Source organism: Natator depressus, chromosome 6, assembly GCF_965152275.1.
Source record: "Natator depressus isolate rNatDep1 chromosome 6, rNatDep2.hap1, whole genome shotgun sequence".
Lineage (NCBI taxonomy): Eukaryota > Metazoa > Chordata > Testudines > Cheloniidae > Natator > Natator depressus.
In genome coordinates this window covers 23,682,999-23,706,982 of record NC_134239.1, presented here as the reverse complement: position 1 = coordinate 23,706,982, position 23,984 = coordinate 23,682,999, and the positions used below count along the sequence as shown (strand labels likewise).

The 23,984-nt window shown below is 42.3% G+C and overlaps 1 protein-coding gene across 2 annotated transcripts in view; it reads left to right on the top strand.

The window, feature by feature from the left end:
* The window catches only part of CHID1 (chitinase domain containing 1), a 241,024-nt gene that overhangs the window by 99,758 nt on the left and 117,282 nt on the right, over nt 1-23,984 (top strand). The gene's annotated exons all lie outside the window — the stretch shown is intronic.

Below are 23,984 nucleotides of genomic sequence, written 5' to 3'. Positions count from 1 at the left end.
ATGCAAAGGGACTGGCTTGTGTTTTTGGAAGCCAGAAATTCTGTTAAAATGTTCAGAAGTATTTTTTCCCTTTTGCTTTTTCAGCTTCTGAAATTATCTGTTAAACTAATTTCAGTATTCGTTTTACAGCCAGAATATGCCACCACAATACAGTTGCTTTTGTAAGTGGTGTCTCGAAGAAAAAGATACAAGCAGTTACCTTGAGAATAAGCTGATAAAGAGAAATAAAGGCAACTTTACCAAACATAACCTGGAACTCCAATTTGGTTTTTAGAAGAAAATGGCTGTTCCAATTTTGGGTGATACCGACACATAATTAGCCATTTGTCCTCTTTCCAAAATACAGTATAGATATAGCTGGCTGAGCCAGAGAAGGAACAAAATACCAGTGATTTTTGGCAGGTAAATAAACTTTGTTCAGCAGTTTTGTGTGCAAGTATAAGAACCTGAAGCACAAAGTACAATTCTCATTTTCAGCTGTAGGCCAGATGTGTTAGTTAACCAGTGCACCCAGGATAATTATTATTGCTTGTCCATTAAGCAGTAAAATACAACTTAGCTGGGCAAATATTTCTAAGCTGAGGGTCTGATTTTCTGTCTTGGCCTTCATTTGTGCAGACATTTGTTGCCCACATGAATTGCTCCCACAGTTTCCTTATCTGCCCTTTATTCATGCCTTTTTCTGGCAGTATGTTATCGTGCAAAATTGTAGATGCAGTTCATTGCAGGTGATGAATCATTCCTGATTCTAGCTGAATAATGGGGGCCTGAATGACATTGACTAAGGGATGGGGAAGAAGAAACAGTTACCTAGAACAGAAGTTTGTATATTAAAGGATTCTTGCTGTGGGTAGCAAAATGACATGAGCTCTGTGTAGATCGAAAGCTTGTCTCTCCCCCCACCAGAAGCTGGTCCAATAAAAGATATTACCTTGCCCACCTCGTCTACAGTAAAACTATCATATTGCAATAGTAAAATGTGCAGTACTGGTTTTGCAGAAACAATACTATGGTGTTGAAGCACTTCTGTATTTTCTAGATTTACTCTAGTAGTTAATATAATTAATATAGTTTCCATTACAATACTTTACGTATAGAAACCTACGAATATAGGTATACTATCTTCTGGCTTTTATGATACTGCATTGTCTGTAGTGAAGTTTCCAATAATAACTATACTGTATTTCTATATAGTATCTACTTTTATAGTGTATTCTATAGTATATTATGGGACCCAATCATGCTGCCTTTGAGTTAGTGGCAAAAAAAACCCCTTCTAGTTAAGTGCTATAGAAAATTACTATATCTGTTTCCAATAGAGGATACATTTAGACATGTAAGGGAGTTTGCAGTGAATACTATGCAGTTAAAGTAGTTATTACGCAGGGGAATGGTCCTTCTGCCATTGAAGTCAGTGGCAGTGCATAGTACTGTCATATTTCAGTTAGCAAAAGTAATTGGAAAAAACAGTCTAGATAATTTTTTTTAACTTAGTAGGCTTTCAGTTTTAAACCATTGCTTCTGTTCATGTATGCAGCTTTGTAATTGGTGCTTCTGCTTTATTTAATAAAAAACAGATTCACGGTTTAAGCTCATTTTTTTCCAGAGTTGTATTTTGAGGATGCATAGTTAAATTCTGGAATCTCAGCTATACACACTTAGAAGTTGAATCTGGATCTATTATTAAAAAGTACACTGACTGATGATCTTCTACAATGAAGTTAACTTTATTTATTTTAACTGGTAAAAAACTGTTCGTAAAGGAAGCTCCAGCATCCAGCACTTGCCTGTCTTTGAAAATCATTAATCACAGATCCAGTGGGAGTGCTGTATTTGTTGACTTGGGGGTGTCTTGAATCTGCAGGCCAATATGGGAAATTGGTACACAGCATCTGTTACATATACATGAACCCTCACTGCTTGCAGCACTTCAGAGGAGAGATCCCCTACTGGTGGTTTACAGATACACAAGGGGTAAGGAATATGCCCTTGGCTATGGAACTTGTTCATCATGGTTTTCTGCTAGAGCCAAAGATTGACCTTTATTTAGGACACTTTTCTAGGGCCATTTACTTATACAGGCTTTTGTCTGAGGCCTACTGAGATAGGTCTGATCCTTTTTCTTTTACGGGAATAGATGGAGAGTTGGAGTGTGTCTTAAGATTTTCACTGACAATAAGTCAGTGTATAAATTGTCTTTTAAATACTGTAGATACTTGTAAGAATTTTATTATACTTAATCTTTAAGATCTGATTACTGGAGCACCATTTCGGGGGAAGAAAATGTACTAAGAATAGGATTAATACACTATTATGTTACAGTGAATCACAGGATACATAAACTTCAGTTTACAAGAACAGATGTTCTGGGATGCTGCTTGTGGGGTGTGCAAGGTGAGGCATGAGTCAGCCTAATTGAGACTTAATCAATTTTGGCCTTTATTTATAAATTTTCAAACAGAATCTCTGTCATCTGTAGTTTCTGATCATCTATTCGATAGGTGATAAATAGATAAGACAGAACAACGAGGGGCTCAAGCTACCAACTTTTGGGGTACTGGGAAGCTCTCTTTGTTGTCTCAGTCTGTGGTCAGGTATTCTCCAACCTGAGCCTGTGTTCACTTGGTTTCTTATACCTTTCCATTTTACATATTCATTAGCTTTCTTCCAATCAGCATTAAGTATTGTGACTTACATAACGAATAAAATATGCATGTGCAAACTTCAGTTTACATAACTTTTGCTGTCTACACTATTTTCATGTCATCATATCCCTGCTTTTTCCCCCGTAAAGGGACTTTTTAGTGTTGTTTTGTGTATTTTATTATGCTGATTAACTTCCTCTTAACTATGTCTTCCAACACAATACATTCCATGAACAAAACATCACCTTTATCCTGTCAGTTATGAGCATTATTTAAACACGCCTACACAAGAGAGAAATTGTCAAGACAATACTAATGTCAACCACAGGCTCAGCCAAAGCCTTGAAATAAGTGCTATCCTGACCTATCCAAACTCATTAACTACATAATCATAAACTATTAAAATTAAACTAACAGAATGTAACCCTTATTTTTTTTTACCATTTGGCAATTCTTCATCTCTGAATATCATAATTCAATACCAAGGTGTCGTCATAAATTATTCATTGCCCTTTATTTTTTATTTGAGTTGGGGAGTTGTGAAGAACACTATGACCTTAATGTCACCATGTTCTAATCTTTTCCGAACACAGATTTTCAGGGATTTTTTGCTCAAATCCAGCATCTTGGTTGTAAATCATTAAAAAAGCTTATTAGTAAATTTGCTTGTTGCATTTTGAGCTGCTTTATTCAGTTCAGTGCTTAGGTACTTAATTGTTCCCAAGAGGTGCCCTGTGTGGATCGGCACTTTGGAGTTTATGGGGGTTCCATCTTGATGCAGCTGGTAGCAGCAGTGGGCCTTCCTGCTTGGGCTTGCTACTTTGCTCCTTCTCCTTCCAGCTCTGCTGCAGAAAATGGAAGTCATCTCAGTGAAGTATAGGGGCCTGTGGTGAACAGTAGAAAGGAAAAGGAGGGGTCTGGCAGAAGTTCATTCATGTTTTCTGCCTTGGTTTTGAGGTGAAGGACTCTTCTCCTTTCCCTGTGTGGGAAGAGGGTGAGGAACTCAACAGGGTGTCATCTGGCTAGGTTTATTTCCTTACCCTCTAGCCTTCCTTGTCAGATGAGCTGGAGAGTGTGGGAGGAAGCCTAAATGGCAATGCACTAACTATATTGTAGGAAAAGACTGAAGGGCTATCCTGATGGCATTAGTGAATTCAGTTGTAGATGCAGAGAGAGGAGGGAGCTGTCACTGAAAACTATTGCAGCCTTCTCTCCTGCCTTTGTCTCTCTTCCTGCCCCATTCGATCCATCCAAAACTTTGCCACAAAATCCATCTTGCCCACTGCTGGCTACAACCAATTTCTTCAAACCCCTTAGTGGCTTTCCTTTTGTCTAATTTTATTATTCTGTTGTAAAACTGCACCTATCCAGAGCTCTTGGAACAGGTGAATAATTTGTTTTAAAAGCTGTTGTGAAAGGTGACTCTCACCAGCAGTGGTGCCTAGTGGTCAGGCTCGTGGTCCCCCTTTCTTTTACAACTCTGTCCTAAGGGATCAGTCCCTTCTTTTGTGGCTCAGTCCTCCGGCCAAGTCATGCGCTATACTCCGCCCCTTTCTGGATATACAGAAAGAAAAAACCAATAACGGAGAAGTCTTTTGGTGTCCAGTAGGGTGTTGGGACTTTCTCCTTAGCTCAGGGATTTGGTGTCTGGTCCCTTCTGCATTCAGGGTTTTCCCCAGCTGGATTCCCCACCAAGCGGTAGACTCCTATTGTTGTCCCACCTTCAAGTGCTGGTAGGGGAGCCCAGGCCTACCGTCCCCATCAGGCTCCAGTCCAGGGTGATCTAAGTTCTGTACCATAGGGTGCTAAATAGTTGCATCCTTGTATCACTTCCCATCTGAGTTTCCCTGTTTTTATTTCCCTGCAGGTTAAATTAAAGAACTGAACTGAAAATAAAGTTTCTGATCTTCCTAAACAGTCTCCAGTCTCTCTCCTTTACTGGCTTGGGCAGGACCAAGTGTGGTCAGGTCTCGGGCAACAAGAGCTCATGGGCTGTTATTTCCCCAGAGCAGAGATCTGTTCCCTTCTCCTGCTTGCCGCCTCCTGAGCTGCTCCGCTTTCCCTTTTAAGCTCCTCCAACTTGTACAGGCTTTATAGGTATGGCTGGGCAGGGCTGCCTCGGCCCAGAGCTGCTCATAAACCCCTTGTTCTCCAGTCTGGGGTTTGTACACATCATCTCATTAGTATATACAAATGTCACCACTGACTGTGCTCATTTAATTATCCTCCCCAACCCACCAAGAATAAAATTTCCCCTCTTGTTCTGCCTCAGACATTAAGGCTCTGCACACTTTAGTTCTTTTCTGCTTCTCTGGTAATCTTTTTATTCCTGCTGCCCCCTTTGGTGTGCACAAACTGTGTGACTGGGTTACCCCTTTGTGCTCTCCCACTTCAGTGTCTGCCTTCTGCTGTGCAGTCCCTTGAAGGGAACTTTGTAACTTTACCTAGTGTAAAATGGTGTATGGCTTGCTTATGATCTTTTCTCACAGTAAACTGTGTTTGTGCTCCTGAGTCTGCCCTGACTTCCAGTTTGTTTCTGGGTACAATCCCAAGTGTTTGCTTTCACCTGTAAAGTGGTCAAGTAGTACGCTGACTTGAGTCCTGGCTGCCTCGAAGACAGCCTCTTCAGCTTGTCAACTCCTGCAGAATAACATGAAGTGTTTTGTTAATAGTCCTCCCATGTAGGTTCAGAGTGGCTGGTACTGTTGTCTTCAATATCCCCCAGAACCCAATATTGACCTGGGCATATTGCAAGGGCACATACTTACACAGGCCTTTGCCTGCGAGTATATGGGAATGTCCGATCTTATTTTTTTTTTTTTTTCTTCAAGTGGTAAGTGGATACAGTTGGAATATGTCTTAAGCCTTTCATAGGCAATGAGTCTGTGTGCAAGCTGTTTGATTTTTAAATATAGTATGTACTTAAGGATTTTGTTGCATCTAGATATTTAATTTTATAAAATGTGCAGAAGTGTTGAAACCTTTGCTGGCCTTGTGTTTTCCTCCATGGTAGGGATGGTTGATGACACTGTAGTGAGCAGTGAATGGTGTGAGGCTGTGAGCATAGGCAGACTTCATGCACTGAATATTTTCTAATCAGGAAGGTCACAAAATAATTTTCTGTAACATTTCTATTTGCATAAAATATCTAGCCAATGGGTTTTATTGTCGAATGTAATCTGAAGGTATAAGTACTCAATCATAATTTGTCCGAATAGACATACAGTATATCTGTATATCCTTTGCCTTTATGTCTATCATAAAAAAGTAATGTGTGTATATATTTTATTATAATTAAATGAAGTGAAAACATTTTTTCTCTTACAGCACAATGCTATCTGTCATTGGGAGTTGTTATACTAGAAACTAGTAGTAAAGCTGCTTACATTTTGCAATAAGTATATGTTCATATCTCAGTGCAGCTCTGTACATATATTTTTTGCTGTTTTAATGAGTCCATCTCACAGTGATAGGACATCTCTGATACTTAAATCAGCCAAGTACCAGCATGATTTTGCTTCACAGAAACCGTGTTAGCGTCTCCTTTTTTTCCTCAAACAATTTTTGCCCAGTTTCTGAAATAAGACGTGTGGATCTGTAATGTAATCTGGTTTTTAGAGGTATAGTATTTGCTGAGCTCCGGTCCTCAAGCATGAAGTTCTGAACTGCAAACATGCAGTCATTAAAACGTGCCACTATATTAAAATCCTGTCAAACTTAACCATCTGGTCTTGGTGACTTGCTGATCTAATTACCCATTTGTTCCAGCACTTCATCTATTGATATCTCAATCTGACAGTACGTCATCCTTACTTGAAAAGAGTAGATCTGGGGTGAGTAGCTCCTTAATACATTCTGAATACTGAAAAATCTGCAATATCCTTACCCTTTATTGCTTCCCTTAGATCTCTGATAGACCAGGAGGCCCATTTATTCTTTGACAGGCTAAGTCCTGCTTCCCATATATTTATTTTTCCTTTGGCTATTTGCTTTTCAAAAACTTTCTTAGCCCTGTGAACTTTCATCTTACGTTTTACTGGCAATAATACATGCTCCTTTTTCTTGGCTTACTTTGGGTGGCTCTTCCAGTTCACCGATGCTACTCTGTTCCTTGGTGGATAATATCTGTGAAGTATGTGTTGGTTTTGTTATATAGAAAAGATGGAGGCCAGTAAACTTTATTGTTGCTTGTGAACTAGAATACATTTGAACTTGGGTCACTAAAGTCCATCATGAGCAAACAGCGTCACTCACGCTGTTTATATTAATGTAATGTTGACTTGTGCGTTAATTAGAGGTACAATTCCAATGGCTTGTATTATACAGGAGGTTAGACTAGATGATCACTATGGTTCCTTCTGGCATTGGAATCTATGGATACTTGGCATTGCTTTCCAGAGTTTTTGGAAAATACAATAAAATTTTCCTTAACTGGGATGTCATGGGGCGGTTGGGAATATTTTTAAATTTATATATAAAAAATTACTGCAGTGCCTTCTTCAAGAGGCTTTGTCTTTAAATCCATCTGGAAACTGAAGCTGGCACAAAACACATCTGCCTGCTTAAGTGGAGAATCATACTGTGAGTGCATTACCCCACTACTTCATGATCTGCACTGGTTCTGGTGTCTGGATAGAATTAAAGATGGTGATATAGACCTGTAAAGACCTTGATGGCCTGGGATTGACATATGTCAAACAGCCCCTCTCGTACTGTACTGCCACAGCTGATGTGCTTAAGCTGGAACACCTTTTCGTGAAGGGGATAATGGGGATTGAAGGCCCTCAACTTTAGAACTTGCTGCAGCCCTAAATAATCCAAATTTGCTGATCTCTATAGCATGCTCTAAAGTTAATATTTCCTTCCTAGTTTTTGAGGAGAATTGAGGGCGGGGGAGTAGTATTTTTAGCTTTCTATATCTTTTGGCTGCTTGGGGCTCAGATGAAATTGCTAATGTAATGAAGATGTCTGGACAACCATTTTAAAGGATATCAAGGATGCTTAGAACAGATGAGAACATTTGCTTTTTATTCCATAGAGAAATCTAAAATTTTTATAAACATACCTTTATATAGATATAAAAACTTACTTGTGCCAGACATTATCCTTATCACTTTTTTTGTCTGTATTCCCTTTCTCTGCCAACTTGTTTTTCCTACCAGGTAAGGTTTTTCCTAGATGGGTCAGGGACCATTTTCCTTTGTCGGTACAATTCCTAGTGCATTTTGGGTACTACCATAATATAAGTGTGGTTGTGATAGCCTTGGGATCAGGATTTGAACCCACTCATTGACTAAGAAACACAAACTCTGTTCCCTGGGAGAGCTTTAAGCAAATCAGTGGTCCTGATGTAGCATGTCCCAGTTAAACTTAATATACTGTGTGTATGTTGAACCATTAATTTGTACAATACTGTTAAAGGGAACGGTGATAGATATGCCAGTTTCCTGCAGTATTCTTGAAAAACTTTATTGAAGTAAATTTAAGTATCTTTGGAGTCTCTTGTATTAAATGGAAAGGCTATATAGTATTGTGGGCCTGGATGATCAAGGAGCTATATTGAACAATGTGTCAGATAAGAGTGGTCTTGTGGGACAATGCGTGTGAAGTGGATTTCCTGGGAGAAATGCCTAGGGAGAGGTTAATGCAATTCCTCTCTCTGAGTTATGCATAGCCACAGCCTTTTGAAGCTTTGCCTGGAGGAGCAGACCATTATCATCTGATTACCTGTTACATGAGTCCAGGATCAAAGACCGAAGCTGTGTGAAAGACTGAACTATTAATGGTTGTGTGAACTTGATTGTTATGAACTTGAAACTACAAAAAACCCTGTTGGGTGGTTTGAAGTTGTGACTCCTACCCTGACCGTTGCTGGAGTTGTGGGATGATCTCTGGTAATCTTATTCACATGTGTGTAGCTTGTTTTATTGTTTTTAATATGTTTTCTCAATAATGCTTTCATCTTAAGAATAAACGTGCTTGCTTAGAAAGACCTGAGTGGTAACTTCTAGCCACTGGCAATTAGACTGTTTATAGCCTCTGAAGAGAAAGCAAAGGCCAGATTCTGGCCTGTTTAGACAATCCAGATTGGTTGGGATATCACAATGTAAGTAGGGAACTATGCAGCCTGGAAAAACCCCATCAGCAGTGTGGGGAGACATGGGTCTCTATCCAAGAGAGGTGACGGCTCAGGATGTGCTGGATTTGTGCTGCTAAAGGATATTTGATAATGTGTGCATGATGGGCGGGGGAAAGATGCTAAAGGAGGGATGTGGGGCTGGTGAGTGAGTGTGTAACTAAGTGAATGCTGCTTGATTTTGGAAGTTGGGGCTGTAAGGAGTGCAGGTTGTGATTTGCTGGTGGTAATGTTGGGTAGGCTCAAGGGAATGGAAGGAAGCTTAACTTTGCTGCTTATCCTGATCCCAGTGTAGATCGGTTTCTGCTGCCTCTTCCCACACCATGTGTGGCTCTGAAAAGATGCAATTTAAGGGTCAGTTCATGCCATGTGCCTTACTTATGTCAAGCTAGGCCTACACTTAGCATCTTCAGCCCCCAGTTGAAATCAACTGGAGATGGGTATGTTAAGTGCCTCCAGGAAGCACCTGGCATCCTGCAGGATTAGCCCTTGAGGAAGCTGTAGTACTGGCCAAATGCTCTTGTTAAACCGTGCCCCTGGGGGGTTGTCTACAGCAGGAATTGAACTTGGGACCTATGGTTCTAAAAACACAAGTTTCTCTGCTCTTTGAACTAAAAGACTTGCCTTTGTTAGACAATGCTGTATTATCCTTATCAACCTCTCTGGCCCAGCCACAACTCAAGGGGGTTCAGTGCATCACAGAGTGGGTTATACAGTGAGCTGCGCAGAGCAGATTTTCAGTTGCTGTCTCCCTCTTCCATCTCACCCCTAAAACTGGCACTTCCTTTGTTCTGGTAAATGTCACTTTCTAATCTATTTCCCCATTGATTTTGATTCAGTAGACAAGACCTGCTGTTGATTAGTATGTGTGATGATGGGGGGGCAATGATCTGTTTAAAAATAAACTGATGACATGTGTTTCTGGATACAGCTATCGTAAGGCAGGACTTGTTTATCATAGGATACAGTAGAACAGAACAGGACTGAATAGCACCAGACTCTAACTGCCTGTTCTCTTTACTAGCAAACTGACACTAATGAGATCATTTGTATTTCCTTAAAGAGGGTTGCTGTTTGATGTAATGCTGGGTGCTTTTTGAACAGAGAGGATTTTCTTTTAAGGCTTAAAAGAAAGCAACTCAGTTTTTCTAATGTTAATAAACTGATTTTCTAATATGCATTTCTTAAAGTTTAATATTAATATTAATCTATTCAGTGAACTGAATTTCCACACTTGCTCAGGATGTAAAGTAGTAGAACTACATGCTATTCAAAGTAAAAAAGAGTATGTGATGTTATCTTTATCTTTTAGGGGTTATTTTCCTTCCTCTAGCTGATATAGTCCTACTTCTAAAATCAGGCAAGGGATATGCAGTCTCAGCAACAATCCTGGTACTGGAGCTGGATGGCATAGCAGATCAATATCTGAACTAAGGCAGTAATAAATGAGAGCAAAAAAGAGCAGCCCAGAATAGTCAGAACTGAATTCCATCTGGTCTGAGACACACTTTCAGGCTTGACCCAGATTGTGATCAGCAGTTGGGTAAGATAATTTATTATTCCACTGTTGGAATGAATTAGTCAGTTATAGATTTTGTGCAGTAAAGGTACTTTATGCATGTACACCAACAGCTCACTCTTTTTGATCTCATAATGGGCTAGTGACTGCTGCCCTAATCCATCTTCATCTGATTGCTTCTACTATTAAACTTAATGGGTGAGCAAGGACCTTCAGTGGTGGGGAGATGATATTGTAGACCTGAGCCTGGGAGAACAAAGTTGAGTGCTCTTCCCTCTTCTAACCATAGGTTACTTGTGTTCCCCCTGCTCTCTAGAGTTCTCCCTGCTCTCTGATGGCTTATAGAACAAGGAGTCTTCTAATTTTGGCCAGGTCTACATAACAAAGTTTTGTCGGCGTAGCTGTGTCAGTCAGAGGTGTGAAAAAACTCCCGAAGGTAACATAGCTATGCTAGCAAAAGCCCCGGTGTAGATGCAACTCTGCCACCAGAAGAATGTTGCGCTAATATTGTTTGGGGAGGTGGTACGATGCCCGCAGAAAATTCCCTCTGTAGGCATAAGCTGTATCTAGTCTGCCAGTATAGCTGAGTTGGCAAAGTCTGTGTATTGTAGACAGGGCCTTAAACAGGGGAGGAAACTAGGGAGCTGGGCCAAGACCCATTGGCATTCCTTCCCCTGCTATGGTGACTGAGTGGGATGCAGGGAAGGAAAATGCATGGGAAGCCCCCAAAAGGGGAAAGCATGAAAAGAGAGGCTAGGAGAGGGTTGAGAGGCTGGAACTACAGAGTTCCAATAGGGGAACAGGGCTAGAGGCTGTGGAGTATTTTGCATGGGGGTGTGAGTTAGGGGAAAATAGAATATGTCCTTGGCAATCAAGGAGGAAGCCTTTTCCTCAGACCATTTGAATTTCAGCATGAAATTGCAAGCTAATACTCATCCCTTTTTTTTTTTTAGGGGTTTTTAAGCCAATTTCACTTTCTGATCTGTTTCAAGATTTTTGACAATGCAATACCTTTACGTGGCGAATTACAGATCTCTTAAGTGTGTGAAAACAATTCAGAAATATATTAGAGCAATGATGTCTTGGAGCAGAAACTTGTGGTAGAATGTTGAGTGATTTAGGTTGAGTGTTTATGTGCACAGCGCAGACACCAGTAGTAGCTGCCAGTAGTTTTAAAGATATACCTACATCAGTGGCTCTGTCAGCAGCTAACTCTGCTCTTCCTCGAAGGCTTTCCAATAGCATGGATGCAAAAGCTTTGCTGGAGCTTTGCTGGAGCTTTGCTGCAGTAAGGCTCTATTTGATCTGGCCTTAGTGGTCGTTGCTCTATCCTGCTACTTTTAGACAAGTAAATTCAATCTCCATTTAGCTGTGAACATTCACAACTTCTGTCAGACTGTAAGTCATCCTAAAAATATTGCATTGAATTAAAGTGCAGTTAAGATAAGTGGAGGAAAGGAGTAGACCTTACCAAGATTCAAAATGTAGAAGAATATGCACTCTGACAGGCGGGAATATGCTACAGAACTGGAAGCCTGTAGGTCCTGTGTTACAACATTAATTAATACTTATATTTCACCTCTATATCCTAACTATACCTGATACATTTTATATTTGACTATAGGAAATTTTGGCTGCCTTTCTGAAAAAATGCTCCAGTACGAAAACTGTTACACTTTGATTCAGAAATTGAATACAGTGTGTATCTATGTGCACACAGTGTCACATGCACATCGCTAATGTTCTATCTTAAATTCAGTTACATGTTTTTTTGCCAGTTGCTATTTATCCATTCCATGTTCAAGTAAAACTTGACTTTTGTCATCCCAGCTGTGGTATTTCTCATTTCCATATGAAACTGAACTTGGCTAACAAAAACTTAAAACTTCTCCATATGACTGAACACCCAGTAATTTTCAATGAAGGAGTTTTTCAAATAGTATGTGACTGGTAGTAGTAGATTTGTTACTGAAGACATCAGTCTTTTTTTTTTTTTTAAAAGATGTTTCAGCAAAAACAGTGCTGTCAGTAAGTACTGTCTGGGAGTCCCAATAACTTTTTATTTATATTGTTTCTACTTTAAGAGCTTAATGTCCTGGTCACTTGGAACTTTCGGGATTAAAAAGTGAAGTCAATGAAGCTGTCACTCTGCATTTCCTTACATTGCCTTTAATTAGTTTTAATGAGTGTGGATATGAGTAAAATTTCACTAAATTCAGCAGTTTATAGTAATAAGGCAGGTAAAGGATTGAGAAAATGACTAGTTACGCAGAAAGAATACATTTTAGAACTGATTGGGTTGGGAGAGCTGTGATTGCCATGGTGAATAAGAACCTATGGGATTGGTCCTTGATTTTTTCGTGCATGAGTTGAGTACATGAAGATGAATCATTTAGATGTATATCCCAAAGGAGATCATTAATGTACCAAGCTTGTGATAATGATCCTCCCTAACCCATGCTGTTAAAATCTTTATCATATGTATTCTTTGTGTAACAAACATTACAGAGAGTAGAGTTCCTCCGTAGTGAAGGTTGTAGCTTGCTGTTATAAGCCTGGTTTGGACGTACCCTTGATCTCCACTTAGTTAAAAATGAACCTGTCTATGTGAAATTTCTCATGTACTTTGCTATTTGATAAACAAACGTGAAAGATTGTTTAATGTTCTCTGACAAAGTTCCTCCCCTGCCTTGGTGGGTCCTGCGCTTATTGGTGGATTTCCTCGCCTCAGAGGTTCATGGCAGCCCTCAGTTTGGCCACTTTTGCTAGTGGCTCAAACCTGCTGTTCACTCAGCTAACCTCATCGCTGGCCAGCATAGGGAAACAGAAGGAGGACAATCCCCACAGTCTCTACTGATCCACCTAGTGGTGGGACCCACAGTCCAGGACAACTTCTCCTGTATCCAATAGGGAGTTGGGGGGATGGAGGGAACCTGGGCCCACCCTCTACTCTGAGTTCCAGCCCAGGGGCCTGTGGATCACAGCTGTCTACAGTGTTTCTTGTAACAGCTGTGTGACAGCTACAACTCCCTGGGCTATTTCCCCCAGAGCCTCCTCCCCACACCTTCTTTATCCTCACCACAGGACCTTCTTCCTGATACCAGATAGCGTTTGTACTCCTCAGTCCTCCAGCAGCACACCCTCTCACTCTCAGCTCCTTGTGTACTCCTCACTGACTTTTTAAACAGGTGCCTTGATTAGCCTGCCTGTCTTAAATGATTATAGCAGCTTCTTAATTGGCTCCAGGAGTCCTAATTAGCCTGCCTGCCTTAATTGGTTCCAGCAAGTTCCTGATTGTTCTAGAACCGCCCCGTTACCTTACCCAGGGAAAAAGGACCTGCTTAATCTGGAGCTAATATATCTGCCTTCTATCACTCTCCTGTAGTACAAAACCATGGAGAGTAGGTTGGCTGATGGCGTTTCCTGTGACTGTGGGGCCTATTTCCACTCCTCAGTCCATTCACGCATCCGGGCAGAGTTCCTCTGGGTGGTGTCCGCTGGCTCCCTTGACGCCTTCGAGGAGCAGTGGGCACTGCCTGGGATTCTCTGCTCGGTGTCCCCGTCAGGTTCCCTTCGTTTAGCCGTGTGACCTCACTCCTGTTCCTGTTATTTCATTAGTTGTCCCCTGTAATTATTTGGAATCCTGGACCTGTGGATCCTTCCCTTAGGCTCTGCCCACCCACTTCCTGGATACCAACAGGATCACTCTCTTATAGCATCTGGCCTGACCCTGTCACAGTTCTTAATATTCTAGCCTACTAATCTTTTTCCTCATGGTGCAAGGAGGAGGTTCCAGATAGTTTAGTTTGCTTTCTTCTGTAGTGTCTTTCACTAATATTGGGGTGAAGTTGTTTGAAATTGTTTTGAGATCAAGATCTGGTTTCATTAACCTGCAGAATGCTTGGGAATATGGATCAGTGGACATAGGGCTGGTGAAGCAGTTAAAGGTACATGATAAATTTATTATCGTAAGTGTCTGCAATTTATCTTCTGACACTTGTATACCAAGGTGATAGGCAACTACATACTTAACATAGATGTTATGCAGAAGCAGACTTCTGGCATTGACTTATCCATATTCCTTACTAGAAGTTGCCAATTAAATAGCTCTCCAGAGTTATGAATTAAGAAATCTAGGTGACATGCTACTTCCATTAAGTAGTTGTAAAAGCCACAGCCTAAGTGTGAGAGTGCATGAGGAGTAGTTTCCTTGAATTAGAACAATTCTCTGGAACAGCAGATCCCAGAGACTGAAAATTTGGTTTGTCATAATATAGATTTTTACCAGTGTAGGAGAGATTTACTGTATCATTTTTAGAGAGATAAGTATTGCTGGTTTTAACCTTCATTTATTGGTTGGAGTTAGGGAATCATTCTATAAAATCATTCTCAAAAGATCATTTGAGAAGTTGGAAAAGCCAAAATGTAAAAGATTCAAAGAAATGTTAATTACTTTCTTTGTAGCGACCTCCATACATCTATTATTGTGGTAGCACCTAGAGGTTAGGGCTCCACTGTTCTAGGCACTGTATAAGCATAAGGCAGTCCCTGCTCAAAGTTTACAATCGAAGTTTAAAACTAGACAACAAGTGAATATAACGGATTTGGGAGGAGGGAGCACAAGGTGGCAGTGGTCTAGTCCCCACTGTCTAGACACCCACTAGACCCACTTCTAGTCATTCTGAAGTGCGTTGTAGGCATGACAGCATAGATGGACTTGAAGGAGATATTTAAAGGAGAATTATGTGGGCATTCTGTTTTTATAGGGAGCTCCTTACATGTTGTCATAAATATAAAGGGAAGGGTAAACACCTTTAAAATCCCTCCTGGCCAGAGGAAAAACCCTTTCACCTGTAAAGGGTTAAGAAGCTAGGATAACCTCGCAGGCACCTGACCAAAATGACCAAGGAGGAGACAAGATACTTTCAAAAGCTGGAGGGAGGGAGAAACAAAGTGTCTGTGTGTGTGTGATGCATTTGCTGGGAACAGAAAGGAATGGAGTCTTAGAACTTAGTAAGTAATCTAGCTAGATATGTGTTAGATTCTGTTTGTTTAAATGGCTGAGAAAATAAGCTGTGCTGAATGGAATGGATATTCCTGTTTTTCTGTCTTTTTGTAACTTAAGGTTTTGCCTAGAGGGATTCTCTATGTTTTGAATCTAATTACCCTGTAAGGTATTTACCATTCTGATTTTACAGAGGTGATTCTTTTACTTTTTCTTCTAATAAAATTCTTCTTTTAAGAACCTGATTGCTTTTTTCATTGTTCTTAAGATCCAAGGGTTTGGGTCTGTGTTCACCTATGTAAATTGGTGAGGATTTTTATCAAGCCTTCCCCAGGAAAGGGGGTGTAGGGTTTGGGGAGGATTTTGGGGGGGAAAGACATTTCCAAGCGGGCTCTTTCCCGGTTATATATCTGTTAGACGCTTGGTGGTAGCAGCAATAAAGTCCAAGGGAAAAAGGAAAATAGTTTGTACCTTGGGGAAGTTTTAACCTAAGTTGGTAAAAATAAGCTTAGGAGGTTTTCATGCAGGTCCCCGCATCTGTACCCTAGAGTTCAGAGTGGGGAAGGAACCTTGACACATGTACTTTCCCTATTCTGTTCCTTATACAATGCATGTTGGAAAATTTCCAAAAGAGTTATCGAGGCTGACATCATTGGTGGAGTGGAAGTGGGAATCTGTCTGCAAGAGAGGATGGGTAGAGCAGAATAGACCGTGAACTTGAAGTCTGTTCTCTGAATATCACTGCATAGCCTGAACACTTTTTTTTTTTTTTTGGCGTAGTCATTTAGTAACCTTGTATAGAGCTCTAATTATCAATCTCTATTCAAAAGCTGCGATAAAGCAGCTCTTCACAGAACAGTTTTCATAGGAATGTAACTCTGCAAGCTTCCCTTGCTTTTAAGTCTGTGGAGTTGGTGATGGATGTCTAAACTGGAAATCTTGAATGGACTTCAAATCAGAAAGAGAATTTTTTCTTTTACAGTTCATTATTACTTTGCCATTAACTCTTCATTGGCTGGAGTTGTAAGTTCAGGGTGAATTTTTACCTCTCGCCTATGAAACACATTAAGTGGTACATAAATATATGGAATATTCCAGTCTTATTTTTTTGCTTCTTTGTTTATTGAAAATAAAATGCTAGAATTTCTGTTCAAGTGCCATGTACTAAATGCTGATATTTGCATATACACTTTCACTCTGCATTTACATATACATAAGAATGCCAAACATCATCCCTTTTTCAAGCTTGAATAAATCTGTACCTTTTATTTAATTCTGATAGGATTATAATTTCCTCTAGCTCATTTATAATGTCACTGCTTCAACTAGGTATCTGATTTTCAATTTGTGACCTTTTCACTGCATGTTTTGTGTGCTTGCTCTGCAGTGCTGTCAGGCTGCAGTACTGAAATTTTAAATAGATTAGCATGGATTAATGTGCTAGACTTTCTCCACAGAAGACATGGGTTAGTTTATGTGCTAAACCAGATTTTTATTTTATGTTTAGTTATCTTTGTTATATCCCTAATGGATCTTTGTCTACATTTCAACCACCACACCGTTTGGGGGGGAAATTGGGCATGTCAGGAGCAAGAATGCTTTTCTGGACAGGAACTGCAGATGAGCCAATGCCAGAGTGAAAACATAAGAGCAAAAGGAGTGGGGAACTTTCTCCATGTGCTACTTTTTGTCTGGCTTCTGCTTGTGTAGAAATCGTTAGCACAGGCTGGGAATCCCATCGTTTAAAAAACTAGGATTTGTTTACAATGTTTGGGTGCAACAAGAGTAGAAAAGATGCTGGGGCTGTGCTGAACCCTTGAAACAATTGTGAATATTGTCAATAACAACTCCTAAAGATAACACTTTCAGGGTCCTCCCCTCCCACCTTTTAGTACTTGTTACTATCATAAGTTCAAATGAGAAATATAATTATTCATTCGTAAATACACACAGTTCCCAAGGGGACTTTTCCAGGAGGGAGTTTCTACCCTTCTCTGTCTCTGTGGAATGGTGTCCAAACCCTGTAGAGGGCATGCAAGCTCCTTTTAAAGACTGGAAAATAAGTGCTAGCCCTGCACTGCTTCATAAAACTCACCTGAGTGTCTGCAATTACACTATTTAGTTTGCACAGCTTGCAGCAATTGTAGTTGTCTTCTCCACCTCCTGTGGGGTGAGGGAGTCTGCAATCTAAATCCAACAAAACTGGCAAAGTCCCTTGAACACAAAAAACACTTCTGATCCTGGAGCTGCTCCGCTGCTGAATTTTCCAGTCTGGCTCCCACTCCTCATATTCATAAACTCCTTCCCCTGCCCTTCAGTTCCCATTGGTTCCGGTCTGAGAGAATGACTCTGAGTATGTCCTAGTAGGCTGCTTGCCCACAATGGAAATCACCAAAGTAGCTTCAAACAGGTAATGAGCATTCCTACTGCCTGACATATCCAATTTCTGGATGATTCTGGCCTGGCTCCAATAAATACTGAAGTACACAAAGTACCGTGAAACAAATCAAGAGCTAGGAGTTCACCCCACTTTTTTTCTGTATTTATATCACTAATTGGTGAAATGCAAGTATGTGGATTACACAGGCAGAGGTAAGATGCTCTGTCTTAGTAGATTGTAGGTTTTGACACTTTACAACAAACAGGATGCCAACTTGTATTTAGTTTTAAATATCTGGATTGAGATATATTGGCAACTGTTCCGGGAAGGCTGCACAAATTCAGTCTGTATTACTCGATAGATCAGTGCTCTCAATCATTTCTCTCTTTAATGAGAAAATAAATTTTAAACCTATCTGGCTTTCCCTTAAAAATGTGATTTTTTTTTTTTTTTTGATATCTTAACCCAATGTCAGATAAAGAGAAAATGTCCTGTGTGGTTTTTTTGTACACAAAAGAAATACCCATTGTTGTAGTTAATGGGCTCTTAAACCCAAAGGTCACTCTCTCTTATATTAAAGAGCTAAATTTATTCTTTAAGTTTGATATATTTTTATTCTTGTGTTTTTATTACTTCATATAATGCATAACAATGGAAAGTAAAATATTTTAAATTGGAAAAAGGAAAGGTGCACATTACTAACATGGGACTCTAAATGGAGAAAGCTATTTTGTTTCTGTAGTGGCAAAACAAGCCCCTTAGACCAGGGTGTTTGGCATGAAAGTTTTCACTAATGGGTGAAAGGGCACTGGCTAATTTTTTTGAAAATGGGAGACTAACTTTAGGATGTTCCTAAAGGTGGGATTTTCAAAACTGCCTAAATGCTGATAAGTAACTTGTTGCTTTTGAAAAGCCCACCCTTAGATGCCTAAATATGGAATTAGGAATCTAAAGTAAGGCTCGTGTTTGAAATTTTTAACCACTATTTTAATTTTTCTAAGTGAATGTAATCATGAAAGATCAGTCTGGATCCACACTGGAGACTGCAGTTTTCTATCCCTAAGGGTTTGTCTTGACAAGAAAAATAACTGAGTTTAGGTCACGCTTAGCTAACGTGCTAGCCAAGTATGACCCAAGTGCAACCACTGTTTCTATTCGAGACAAAACCTAAACAATTGCACTATAGGCACTGACATCTCAGGGTATGTCTACACTACGGAATAAGGTCGAATTTATAGAAGTCGGTTTTTTAGAAATCGGTTTTATATATTCGAGTGTGTGTGTCCCCACAGAAGTGCATTAAGTGCATTAACTCGACGGAGTGCTTCCACAGTACCGAGGCTAGAGTCGACTTCCGGAGCGTTGCACTGTGGGTAGCTATCCCACAGTTCCCGCAGTCTCCGCTGCCCATTGGAATTCTGGGTTGAGATCCCAATGCCTGATAGGGCTGAAACATTGTCGCGGGTGGTTCTGGGTACATATCGTCAGTCCCCCCTTCCCTCCCTCCGTGAAAGCAAGGGCAGACAACCGTTTCGCGCCTTTTTTCCTGAGTTACCTGTGCGGACGCCATACCACCGCAAGCATGGAGCCCGCTCAGGTAACCGTCACCGTATGTCTCCTGGGTGCTGGCAGACGCGGTACGGCATTGCTACACAGTAGCAGCAACCCATTGCCTTCTGGCAGCAGACGGTGCAGTATGACTGATAGCCGTCCTCGTCATGTCCGACGTGCTCCTGGCCACGTCGGCTGGGAGCGCCTGGGCAGACATGGGCGCAGGGACTAAATTTTTGGTGACTTGACCAGGTCATTCTCTTTAGTCCTGCAGTCAGTCGTATTGAACTGTCTAATGGTGAGCAGGCAGGCAATACGGATTGCTAGCAGTCGTACTGTACCATCTTCTGCCGGGCAGGCAAGAGATGACGATGGCTAGCAATCGTATTGTACCATCTTCTGCCAGGCAGGCAAGAGATGAGGATGGCTAGCAGTCGTACTGTACCATCTTCTGCCGAGCAGCCATGAGATGTGGATGGCATGCAGTCCTTCTGCACCGTCTGCTGCCAGCCAAAGATGTAAAAGATAGATGGAGTGGATCAAAACAAGAAATAGACCAGATTTGTTTTGTACTCATTTGCCTCCTCCCCTGTCTAGGGGACTCATTCCTCTAGGTCACACTGCAGTCACTCACAGAGAAGGTGCAGCGAGGTAAATCTAGCCATGTATCAATCAGAGGCCCGGCTAACCTCCTTGTTCCAATAAGAACAATAACTTAGGTGCACCATTTCTTATTGGAACCCTCCGTGAAGTCCTGCATGAAATACTCCTTGATGTAAAGCCACCCCCTTTGTGGATTTTAGCTCCCTGAAGCCAACCCTGTAAGCCGTGTTGTCAGTCGCCCCTCCCTCCGTCAGAGCAACGGCAGACAATCGTTCCGCACCTTTTTTCTGTGCGGACGCCATACCAAGGCAAGCATGGAGGCCGCTCAGCTCACTTTGGCAATTAGGAGCACATTAAACACCACACGCATTATCCAGCAGTATATGCAGCACCAGAACCTGGCAAAGCGCTACCGGGCGAGGAGGCGACGTCAGCGCGGTCATGTGAGTGATCAGGACATGGACACAGATTTCTCTGAAAGCATGGGCCCTGCCAATGCATGCATCATGGTGCTAATGGGGCAGGTTCATGCTGTGGAACGCCGATTCTGGGCTCGGGAAACAAGCACAGACTGGTGGGACCGCATAGTGTTGCAGGTCTGGGACGTTTCCCAGTGGCTGTGAAACTTTCGCATGCATAAGGGCACTTTCATGGAACTTTGTGACTTGCTTTCCCCTGTCCTGAAGTGCATGAATACCAAGATGAGAGCAGCCCTCACAGTTGAGAAGCGAGTGGCAATAGCCCTGTGGAAGCTTGCAACGCCAGACAGTTACCGGTCAGTTGGGAATCAATTTGGAGTGGGCAAATCTACTGTTGGGGCTGCTGTGATGCAAGTAGCCCACGCAATCAAAGATCTGCTGATATCAAGGGTAGTGACCCTGGGAAATGTGCAGGTCATAGTGGATGGCTTTGCTGCAATGGGATTCCCTAACTGTGGTGGGGCCATAGACGGAACCCATATCCCTATCTTGGCACCGGAGCACCAAGCCGGCGAGTACATAAACCGCAAGGGGTACTTTTCAATAGTGCTGCAAGCTCTGGTGGATCACAAGGGACGTTTCACCAACATCAACGTGGGATGGCCGGGAAAGGTACATGACGCTCGCATCTTCAGGAACTCTGGTCTGTTTCAAAAGCTTCAAGAAGGGACTTTATTCCCAGACCAGAAAATAACTGTTGGTGATGTTGAAATGCCTATATGTATCCTTGGGGACCCAGCCTACCCCTTAATGCCATGGCTCATGAAGCCGTACACAGGCAGCCTGGACAGTAGTCAGGAGCTGTTCAACTACAGGGTGAGCAAGTGCAGAATGGTGGTAGAATGTGCATTTGGACGTTTAAAGGCGCGCTGGCGCAGTTTACTGACTCGCTTAGACCTCAGCGAAACCAATATTCCCACTGTTATTACTGCTTGCTGTGTGCTCCACAATATCTGTGAGAGTAAGGGGGAGACGTTTATGGCGGGGTGGGAGGTTGAGGCAAATCGCCTGGCTGCTGGTTACGCGCAGCCAGACACCAGGGCGGTTAGAAGAGCACAGGAGGGCGCGGTACGCATCAGAGAGGCTTTGAAAACCAGTTTCATGACTGGCCAGGCTATGGTGTGAAAGTTCTGTTTGTTTCTCCTTGATGAAACCCCCCGCCCCTTGGTTCACTCTGCTTCCCTGTAAGCTAACCACCCTCTCCTCCTCCCTTCGATCACCGCTTGCAGAGGCAATAAAGTCATTGTTGCTTCACATTCATGCATTCTTTATTCATTCATCACACAAATAGGGGGATGACTACCAAGGTAGCCCAGGAGGGGTGGTGGAGGAGGGAAGGAAAATGCCACACAGCACTTTAAAAGTTTACAACTTTAAAATTTATTGAATGACAGCCTTCTTTTTTTTGGGCAATCCTCTGTGGCGGAGTGGCTGGTTGGCTGGTGGCCCCCCCACCGCGTTCTTGGGCGTCTGGGTGTGGAGGCTATGGAACTTGGGGAGGAGAGCGGTTGGTTACACAGGGGCTGTAGTGGCAGTCTGTGCTCCAGCTGCCTTTGCTGCAGCTCAACCATACACTGGAGCATACTGGTTTGGTCCTCCAGCAGCCTCAGCATTGAATCCTGCCTCCTCTCATCACGCTGCTGCCACATTTGAGCTTCAGCCCTCTCTTCAGCCCGCCACCTCTCCTCCTGGTCATTTTGTGCTTTCCTGCAGTCTGACATTATTTGCCTCCACGCATTCGTCTGTGCTCTGTCAGTGTGGGAGGACAGCATGAGCTCGGAGAACATTTCATCTCGAGTGCGTTTTTTTGTCTTTCTAATCTTCACTAGCCTCTGGGAAGGAGAAGATCCTGTGATCATTGAAACACATGCAGCTGGTGGAGAAAAGAAAAGGGACAGCGGTATTTAAAAAGACACATTTTATAAAACACTGGCTACACTCTTTCAGGGTAAACCTTGCTGTTAACATTACATACATAGCACATGTACTTTCGTTACAAGGTCGCATTTTGCCTCCCCCCACCGCGTGGCTACCCCCTCAACCCTCCCCCCTCCCTGTGGCTAACAGCGGGGAACATTTCTGTTCAGCCGCAGGCAAACAGCCCAGCAGGAATGGGCTCCTCTGAGTGTCCCCTGAAGAAAAGCACCCTATTTCAACCAGGTGACCATGGATTATATCTCACTCTCCTGAGGATAACACAGAGAGATAAAGAACGGATGTTGTTTGAACGCCAGCAAACATACACTGCAATGCTTTGTTGTACAATGATTCCCGAGTACATGTTACTGGCCTGGAGTGGTAAAGTGTCCTAACATGAAGGACGCAATAAGTCTGCCCTCCCCAGAAACCTTTTGCAAAGGCTTTGGGAGTATATCCAGGAGAGCTGCGAATGCCAGGGCAAATTAATCCTTTCACATGCTTGCTTTTAAACCGTGTATAGTATTTTAAAAGGTACACTCACCGGAGGTCCCTTCTCCGCCTGCTGGGTCCAGGAGGCAGCCTTGGGTGGGTTCAGGGGGTACTGGCTCCAGGTCCAGGGTGAGAAACAGTTCCTGGCTGTCGGGAAAACCGGTTTCTCTGCTTGCTTGCTGTGAGCTATCTACAACCTCATCATCATCTTCTTCGTCCCCAAAACCTGCTTCCGTATTGCCTCCATCTCCATTGAAGGAGTCAAACAACACGGCTGGGGTAGTGGTGGCTGAACTCCCTAAAATGGCATGCAGCTCATCATAGAAGCGGCATGTTTGGGGCTCTGACCCGGAGCGGCCGTTCACCTCTCTGGTTTTCTGGTAGGCTTGCCTCAGCTCCTTCAGTTTCACGCGGCACTGCTTCGGGTCCCTGTTATGGCCTCTGTCCTTCATGCCCTGGGAGATTTTGACAAAGGTTTTGGCATTTCGAAAACTGGAACGGAGTTCTGATAGCACGGATTCCTCTCCCCATACAGCGATCAGATCCCGTACCTCCCGTTCGGTCCATGCTGGAGCTCTTTTGCGATTCTGGGACTCCATCATGGTCACCTCTGCTGATGAGCTCTGCATGGTCACCTGCAGCTTGCCACGCTGGCCAAACAGGAAATGAGATTCAAAAGTTCGCGGTTCTTTTCCTGTCTACCTGGCCAGTGCATCTGAGTTGAGAGTGCTGTCCAGAGCGGTCAAAGTGGAGCACTCTGGGATAGCTCCCGGAGGCCAATACCGTCGAATTGTGTCCACAGTACCCCAAATTCGACCCGGCAAGGCCGATTTAAGCGCTAATCCACTTGTCAGGGGTGGAGTAAGGAAATCGATTTTAAGAGCCCTTTAAGTCGAAATAAAGGGCTTCATCGTGTGGACGGGTGCAGGTTTACATCGATTTAATGCTACTAAATTCAACCTAAAGTCCTAGTGTAGACCAGGGCTCAGGCTTACTCACAGAACCTCACTGACCTATTTCAACCCAGACCTGAAACCTCTTTACACATGAATAGGTTTTCCTCCAGTCTTTAGCATTAAAATCTTCTCAATGGAAATCCATAAGCAGAATATTGAGCACTAGCTTTGTTGCATGGTTGTAACATAGTAATTGCAGAGTTGCATTTGGTTATCACAATCTTATTTAAATAGTGCAAAATTCAACTAACTCCTTTTTTGCTCAGCCACAAAATGGCTTTAATTAAAATTATCTGAGATT